At 46.4% G+C, this 8797-nt stretch overlaps 1 long non-coding RNA gene across 1 annotated transcript; it reads left to right on the top strand.

Annotated features, from left to right (window-relative positions):
- The first annotated feature begins 5576 nt into the window (after window positions 1-5576).
- Window positions 5577-8288, top strand: LOC134479894 (uncharacterized). The gene is made up of 2 exons (XR_015624760.1): window positions 5577-5768; window positions 6588-8288. It is a non-coding gene; the product is annotated as an uncharacterized LOC134479894 (long non-coding RNA).
- Window positions 8289-8797: the final 509 nt, after the last annotated feature.

Genomic DNA, 8797 nt, shown 5'->3' with positions numbered 1-8797 from the left:
ACTAATTAATTATAAAAGTGTTTGAAGGCCAAGGAGATGAAGATATAAGGCTCAGAGTACCTCAGGAGACAACGAGAATCGTGAACTCACTCTAGGTATGAGGAGGCATCGGGTAAGGTTTTCATTTCCAATGCTGTGTGCATGCAGATTAGAGACTATCAGAAAAGCAGCCTCTGACATGTGGTGTCTGATAGTGGCAAGGGCCTGGGACAGTAGCTCAAGGGTGACATTAACTGTTTCACCTGGGAGAGACCATATAAGCCTCAATTCCAGCATCTTTCCTTAATTAGTATTTAAAAAGACTAATTGCATAAAATACATTAAGATATTAAATTCTATTATCTACTCATCTAAAAATAATATCTCAGTATTTTGATTATTCAATATCAGACACAATTTTTTTTCAGGCACCAACCAGATTCTGGCAACCTGACAAAAACAGCCAGAGTCCTTACACTGCAGAAGTTAGGTAATTAAATACCTACTAACTTGAATTAAAATAGGCCTCTGGCATCTTCAAGGCATGAATTCATGTTAGCATGTTTTAGTTTCAAATTTCTGGAAATGTGTAGTACAAATGTCTCACAACATTGGGAAGGTACCTAGTGTTGGTAAATTCAATTATTGAAATGGTAAATTTTATGTAATGTGTATTTTACCACAGCAAAACCTCCTTTTCCTGTTCTCTCCTAAGTAACAAGCCTTAAAACATGTGTTTTGTGGTTCACTAAGCTGTACCTCTTTTATTTAAGATTATTTGGTTAAATAGCAAAGAAGTTTATGCAAAGGGTTTTAGGCAGCCGCAGAATTATCAGGAATATTGGAGAAATAGGCAAGGGGTTTTGATTTGAGAAAACATTCCCACCTGTGCTACAGAGCAGAATTGTCCAGTGCCCTCCGGGCTGGGTGCTACAGTTACAAAGTTGCTGCTTAAACCAGGGTTTTCCTTTACAGTTGTAGCTGCTGCCCTCTGACCAGTACCACACCTGCACCAAGAACCTGACTTTCAGACAGCACTACTGCCAAAACCCTGAATCTTTGCCAGAAACTAGATTCTGGATGGCACATTAGCATTCTTACATTGTCTACTTTCAAAGTAGGTCAATGTGAGTCCCCTTCTAGACGTCTCTGTTGGGTGTATTAAGGTGATGAAGAACAAACCATATGCCTGGGTTTAGCTGCAAAGAAATCTAAGAAAAAGTCACCATAATTCTCCATTAGGAAGGCAGAGCTCTTAAGACAGGGTTTTCTCCATACAAAGGTTTTCAGTAGGTGCCATGAGTCTAAGGTTTGACAGGAACTCTGTTTCCTTCTTCCTTTTGTTCTCCTCTTAGCCACAGTTTCTTTTCTCTAAAATTTCACTTATATCCTCCTCCTTAAAAAGAAAAAAGGTTTATTTTCTTTGCATTGTGTGTGTGTATGTGTTCGAAAGCAGGTGCCTGCAGAGATCAGAAGTGTCACATGTTCCCAGACCTGGAGTCACACCCAGTTCTAAGTTTCAGGTTGCAGATACCATCAAACCAAGCGTGTGTCCTCTACAAAGGCCATGTGTGATTTTAATCACTGAGCCATCTCTCCGGCCCTACACCCCATTTCTTTAGACACTAAAGTAATTTGGAGTCTCTCACAGATTTCCTGGTGTCTGGGTGCAGGTCACTTTGGCTGGAAGAGAATCAGAACATAGAGTGTCTTCCCTACAGGGAAAACTGATGCCCAGCCTCCAGGCAAAGGTCAGAAACTCCAGCCGGGTCACAGCATAGAGCACATGGTGGTAAAGTGAGCCTCATGACAAGTCACCCTGTTGCAGTAAATATTGTCTGGAGGTTTCTATCCAGCCTTAGATAACTTAATTACCAAATAAAAGTCTTTATATTTATAATAAGCTTTAAAGCACTAGAGCTGGGCAGATATCAGTCCTCTGTGCTATTTTGTCTACTTCCCTGTCAGTAACCCCTTATCCAGCTTCTACCCCAACAGGCTGTCCTCAAGGTTATGTGCTCAGGATCCACCCACCCCATGGCAGCTTCTTTCTTCTTCCCTCTCTCTCTTCTCCCTCCTCCTGGTCCTCACCTCAGACCCCCAAGTCTGGGAAGCAAAGCCCTGCCTACCTTTCTAGAGGCTGCAGGCACCTCTATTAATCAAACATGAATAACTTGGAGCCAGGTTTGTATAACGAAAGCTGGTGTACACGAGGATTTGCTCGTCCTGGGACAACCAGATCTTAGGGTACACGGTTTAGCATTTGAATACAAGCAGCAGCAGACCGCACACCCCTGGAAATATTGCCAACCCGCAGATATTTGTGAAACATCTAAGTTCTCATGCTTCCGTTGATTCCGCGCTGCACAGGTGTGCGTTGGAGCCTTCGTTGTAAGTGCCGTGGATCTAGCCACTTGACCTAAAGTAGACAAAACGCACTGTCCCATGCACATCTAGTGGAAGGAGATTAAGCGGAAGGAAATAAACATGCATATTATAGAGAGGTAAGTGGTAAAAGAGAAATAAATACAAGAGCAAGTATAGGTTGTTCCGACTATCATCACGGAGCCCCACAGACTGGGCAGCTGAACAGCAGGAACACTGACTTACAGCTCCAGAGGATGGAGGTCCAAGATTCAAGTGCAGTGTGGTGGCTTGAATGGAAGTAACTCCCGTAGGCTCATGGGGATGGCACAATTAGGAGGTATGGCCTTGTTGGAGAAAGTGTGTCACTGGGGAAAGGCTTCGAGGTTTTAAGTGCTCAAGCCAGGCCCAGTACCCCCCTCTTTGTGCTGCCTTCTGATCTGGATGTAGAACTCTTGGATTCTTCTCTGGTACCATGTCTGTCTGCATGCCACCAAGCTTGCCACCATGATGACAATGAAGTAAGACTTTGTACCTGTCAGCCAGCCCCAATCAAATGCTTTCCTTTATTAAGACTTACATGGTGTTTGGTGTCTCCTCACAGCCACAGAAACCCTAATTAAGACAGCCTGTAATGTTGATTTTTTTTTTCCCCTGAGGCCTTTCTGCTTGGCCTGTAGATGTCTGTCTTCTGTTTCTTCACATGTTCAGTCTATAGCTGACTTAGTTGGGGTATATATTGCTGTGAAAAAAAAAAAAACTTTGATCAAAAGAAACTCAAAGAAGAAAGGAGTTTCTTTTAGCTTACACTCAAAAGTCCACAGCTGGGTGGTGGCACGCGCCTTTACTCCCAGCACTCAGGAGGCAGAGGCTGGCAGATCTCTGAGTTCAAGGCCAGCCTGGTCTACAGGGTGAGTACCAGGATAGCCAGGGCCACACAGAGAAACTGTCTTGATAACAACAACAATAACAACAAAGCCAGTTTAGTATTCCACCACTAAGGGAAGCCAGAGCAGGAACTAAAGGCAGGAACCCAGGGGCAGGAACTGACATGGAAGAGTGCTGCTTACGGGCTTGCTCACCATGGCTTGATCTTCTTATATCCTCCAGGACCCTCCCTGTCCAGGGGTGACACCATCCACAGTGGGCTGGCCCCTCCCACATCAATCACCAATCAAGAAGATGCTCTATAGCCTCACCTATGGGTCAATCTGATGAAGGCAATTCCTCAACTGAGGCTGTGTCAGGAGTGGGACCAGCCGCAGCTTGTTCTCAGGGCCAAGCTGAGAGCATAGCCCCGAGAAAGTAATAGTGTGGCTTTTTAAAACTACATGCTACAATTAACTCCAGTCTCCTGATCTCCTCTTCACCAATTCTATTGTGTTATGGCCCAACCATTGGACTTGTTGTGCCACAAAAACCTCTTAAAAGGTTCTGTCTGCAAATGTAGCGATATTCTGAGGTTAGAGGAGTCCAAAGTATGGAGAGACACTACAATGAATAAGAAGAAAAGATTCAGGTGTTACATTTTATTTTGATAGTGGTTATTTTTATTATAAAAATGTCCAAACTGACTCAAGAATAGGAAACAAACAGAAAACCTTGAGCCAGTGCCTAACATTAACAATCAATCAGTTTCTTTTGTTTATGTTTTTATTGTCATAGTTTGAATGTGTGTTAAAGATCTTCCAGAATTGTATCAACATGAATTTCAGCATAAATCTCCAAAACAAATGCTTTCATATTACAATAATTCCATTATCTCATTCATAAAATTTACAAAAATATTTTGACATTAGATAAATTTTCTGTTATCAAAATTAACGTTTCTGTTATCTGTACAAATTAGGATCTGCCCAGTCTGTTCACTGCATTTGGCTCTAAGTCTCTAACGAGGTCTCTGAATCTCTTCTAACCTGGAACTGACCTCTTGCATGTTTCTCTGAGATGCCCAAGCTTGGCTTGGACTGGCTCCTTTATGCTGCCAGGCCCTCCGACTGTGCCTCCCTTTCCCACCTCTTCTTTCCTAGATTGCAGTTTGGCTTGGATGTGGTTTGGGCTCCATTGTTTCTTGGCATACTTCACTCATGGGTCTGGTTCCTTGTGAGCTTTTAGCTATCCCTGTGGGGGACACAGGCCACTCAAGTACATTATTAACACTGCTGAGATGTCTGGGGCTGCCAGTCTGGTCTCACCTCTGCAAGCTATCACCTTTCGATGACTATGCTTCCCCTTCCAAAAAAAAGTGCAGCACGATCATTTTCTGATTCTGTAATTTCCTCCAAATTTTACTTCACTCTTAATGTGGATATAGAAGGACATGCCATAATCCACCTGGCTTTCAGTTAGTCTGAAATCTGGTTCCCAGTGGAAAAGGGAGGGCAAATTCTGGGTATTTTTTTTTTTTTAGTATGGCCTGCTACCACTGTTTTAACAGTGAGTTACATTTAGAATGCATTTGAGGAAATAGATTTTTTTTTTCAAATTTATTTGTTTGTTTGTTGAGACAGGGTCTCTTTACAGAACCTTTGCTGTCTTGGAACTCACTCTGTAGACCAACCTGGCCTCAAACTCACAGAGATCCCCCTGCCTCTGCATCCCAAGTGCTGGGATCAAGGGTGTAGCATAAGATACCACTCCACTCCGAAACAAAGTCTTTTTAAACAGTTCCAAGGACAGCACTCAGGTTGCTAGGCTTAGTGTCAAGTCTTTACACACTGAGCCATTTTAACCTGGAATCCAATCTGTTCGAACAATGAATATTTGAACAAAAAAAATCAGATTAGCCTTTGGTGTCCCTTTAATCTGAAGGTCTGAAGATGCAGAGTTTAAGAGGAGAGAGAAGGGAGGAGGGGGAGGGGGAGGCTCAGGGAGGAGGGAAGGGGGGATGGTAGGGAGGACATAGTGAGAGGATGGGGAGACATGAGACTTGGGAGAAGAGGAGAGTAGAGAGGGAGACAGGAGAAGGAAGGGGGAATGGGGGGAGGACAGCATTGGGGGAGGAGGGGGAGTGGGAGGGAGAGGACAGGAGAGTCAGGAGAGGGGGAGTTCAGCCATGGCTTCAGAGGTGGTCCCTAAATGGGAACCAGCAGCACCCTGCTTGAAGTAATTTGCTCCCCTCCAGAGACCACCTAGGAAGGTACTCTGAGTTCTACAATGGCAGAGTTCTTCCGGAACAATTGGCTGCGTGCAGCTCCATCCTCTGAGTCAAGAATCAACCCGGAATCTTAGCAACAGAGCTGATGGGTGGGCGGACCTTATTCCGACTTGGTAGCTTTTATGGCTATGTCAGCCTGTCTTCCCCCATTTAGAAATCACCTCGGCTCCAGCCTTCCTTCTAGATAATCCTTCAACATCCACGCATGACTCAAGCCAAGTATTTGTTGCTATTCAAGCTACACCGTCCCCAGACTGTCTTCCAGCAGGTGAGTCACCACTCACACATGGGCCAGGTGCCAGCTTCACCTGACTGGGCTGCTCTTCTGCACCCGAATTAATTAGCACCCCAACCCGCCTAAACTCAGCTGAGCGCCCACTCAAGCAGGGCGAGAGTTCCAGAGCTGTTTTTAAAAGAAAGGAAGAAAGAAAGGAAGGAAGGAAGAGGGAGGGAGGGAGGGAGGGAGGGAGGAAGGAAGCAAGGAAGGAAGGAAGGAAGGGACAGGGAAGGAAGGAAGGAAGGGACAGGGAAGGAAGAAAGGAAGGAAGGAAGGAAGAGGGAGGGAGGGAGGAAGGAAGGAGGGAAGGAAGGAAGGAAGGGAGGGAGGAAGGAGGGAAGGAAGGAAGGAAGGGAGGGAGGAAGGAAGGAAGGAAGGAAGAAAGGAAGGAAGGAAGGAAGAGGGAGGGAGGAAGGAAGGAGGGAAGGAAGGAAGGGAGGGAGGAAGGAAGGAAGGAAGGAAGGAAGGAAGGAAGGAAGGAAGGAAGGAAGGTGCGAGCAGTATCTGGGAAATGAGCAAGACTGAGGACCGGAAGTCCTCCAGTTTCTTATCAGAAGAGCAATAAAGGAATAGCAATTTATGCCATTTAGAGGCAACCAGCCGTTCCATCTGGAGTGTCCGCGGAATGAAAAGCACCTCATCCGGCAAGGGGAGCGGGGCTCCAGGGAGGCTGCGCAGAGAAAGGGCTGCCAGGACTCGCTGCTCACAGAAGGAGTCGGGTGTGCGGAGAGGAAGCTGAAAGCCACCCGGTGAATTCGGTGAATTCGATATTACATCTTATGCTTTTGTGTCTCATGTGCTCTTTTCCAGGAGTCCAACCTTTCGAGGGGAGAAGGAGCACTCACAAGTAAACAGTCACTGCCTGCCTGGGCGATGGATACAGAATGCCACTCAGAGCAATTTGGTAACAGTACTCCATCCGGAGAATCCAGAATGTCGAATATGTCGCCGCGGTCAACTTTATCAACCCAAATAGCCACACGAGTCAACTTTTCTTCCTGTTCTTGAGGTGGTTCTGAACTGTTGAGGTCACTGTCACCCCCTGTACACTTCAGGGACTCCATGAGCGTTTGAATTACCTGAGCTTAGAATACAGGGTGTGTGGTCCAGCCTCAGTGAGTGCTACTGAGACCCCACACGCATTCTAACCCTGTCGACAACCCCTGGAGATTCTGTTGTGGGCTAAGTGGGCTGGCCGCTCCAAGTTGCCCTTCTAGGTGGTGGGAAAAGAGAGAGTTATGGGAGAGAAGAGTGGGAGGTGGGGCTGGACCCAGCCAGCCTCACAGGCACTTTCTCCTAGGGCTTGGCCAGGGAGTAACCTAGAAGCAGCCCTTCCTGCCTGCAGGGAGCGTTTAGCAGTGAATCACCAGCCTCCCCTAATCCCCAGATCCCTTTTAAGTTCGGTGGGATTCTCCTTCCTCCAGCCAGGTAAAACACCTGGGTGCCAAGGCCTCAGGCCCCGGTGCTACCCTGGAGAGTGTCAACGTTTGCATTCTGGAAACCTTGTCATTGAAGCTTCCACACTGCCCCTGCCTACGTTAGAGAGAGAGTGCTTGAATCCCTCTCTGAAGAAGCTCTAGGGGTTGAAGCATGCTGGGGTTAGGACTCAGCATCCTGGGACTAGCCCATAGTGACTGCAGGGCTTTACCCCCACAGCCTACTGCTAAACTTGCCTAGATGGGTACCCTCTCTAACCTGCTTCCTCCAAGGCCAGATGGGAGGAACCAAGCAAGACTATGTTACAGAATGTATTTGAAAGCAAAACTTCCCAAGTGGTGGTGGTGGTGGTGGTGGTGGTGGTGGTGGTGGTGGTGGTGGTGGTGGTGTTTTGAAATCCTGCAAATATCCCCAGAATGTCTGTGCTGGCAGGACTGTGAAGGCTGCTGGCTCCATGGCTGAAAAGAGAGGCAGCCCCTGACAGCAGAGGGTTTAGGGAAAGGAGAGTCTCGGAAGCAGCCCCTAGCCTGTGTTCTCACATTGCACCAGAGCGAACTTAGTCTGGCACCAGTCCCTGCTCCTCCTGTCTGCCCTCTGTTTCCTGGAGACCTTGAGGAAGGGAGTGTTCATTTATATCAGCCGAGATGTATCAAATTGGCATCTGGGAGAAAATGACTCAGGGCTGGAGATGTGGCTTTCACAAGACCCTGACTTTGATTTTCCTACCCACCAGCACTTCAAAAACAAACAAAACCTGCCGCCAATAAAGTAGCATGAGTATTTTCCTTCCTTCCCTCTCTTCCTACCCATCTCTCTTTTCCTTCCTTCTTTCCTTCCTTCTCTCTCTTCCTATTTCTCCTTCCTCCTTCCTTCCTTTTCTTTCTTCGTATCTATCTCTCTTTCCTTCCTCCTTCCTCCTTCCTTCTTCCTTCCTTCTTCCTTCTTTCTTTCCTTCCTTCCCTCTTTCCCCAAGGTCTCACTATGTAGCCCTGGCTGCCCTGGAACTCACTACAGCAGTGTTCTCAACCTTCCTAATGCTGCAACCCTTAAATACAGTTAGTCATGTTGTTGTGACCCACAATCATGAAATTATTTCGTCGCTACTCCATAACTGTAACCTTGCTACTGTTATGCACCGTACACATCTGTGTTTTCTAACAGTCTTAGGCGTCCTTTAGGAAAGGGTCATTTGACCTTCCTCAAGGAGGTCATAGCCCACAGGGGGAGAACAGGCTGATCTGCAGCTCAAGCACTAATCATAGAGATCCACCCACCTCTACCTTGAGAGTGGGGACTGAAGGCATAGAGCACCATGCCTTGCCTATGATCTTTTCTTTAAGCAGCTGATAACTCACAGAGTGAAATCAGTTCCAAGGCTGGCTGTGTGCTGTCCTAGAGTGCCCTAAGGCCTTTGCTTATTATAAGTCCAACACAGTTGCTGCCACACTGGAGACAGAGATGGTTTATATTTCCTCTGAAGGTTTGATTATATTAATCAAGGAAGTGAATGACCTGGGCAAAGAAATAAGAGAGGTTGTACACACAAGTTAATTAACACGCAGAAATGGGGTGTGGGGAGTAGC

Source organism: Rattus norvegicus, chromosome 7, assembly GCF_021556685.1.
Source record: "Rattus norvegicus strain SHRSP/BbbUtx chromosome 7, alternate assembly SHRSP_T2T, whole genome shotgun sequence".
NCBI classification, from domain to species: domain Eukaryota; kingdom Metazoa; phylum Chordata; class Mammalia; order Rodentia; family Muridae; genus Rattus; species Rattus norvegicus.
Note: the sequence above shows the minus strand (reverse complement) of the source record. Positions and strands in the feature narration are given on the sequence as shown.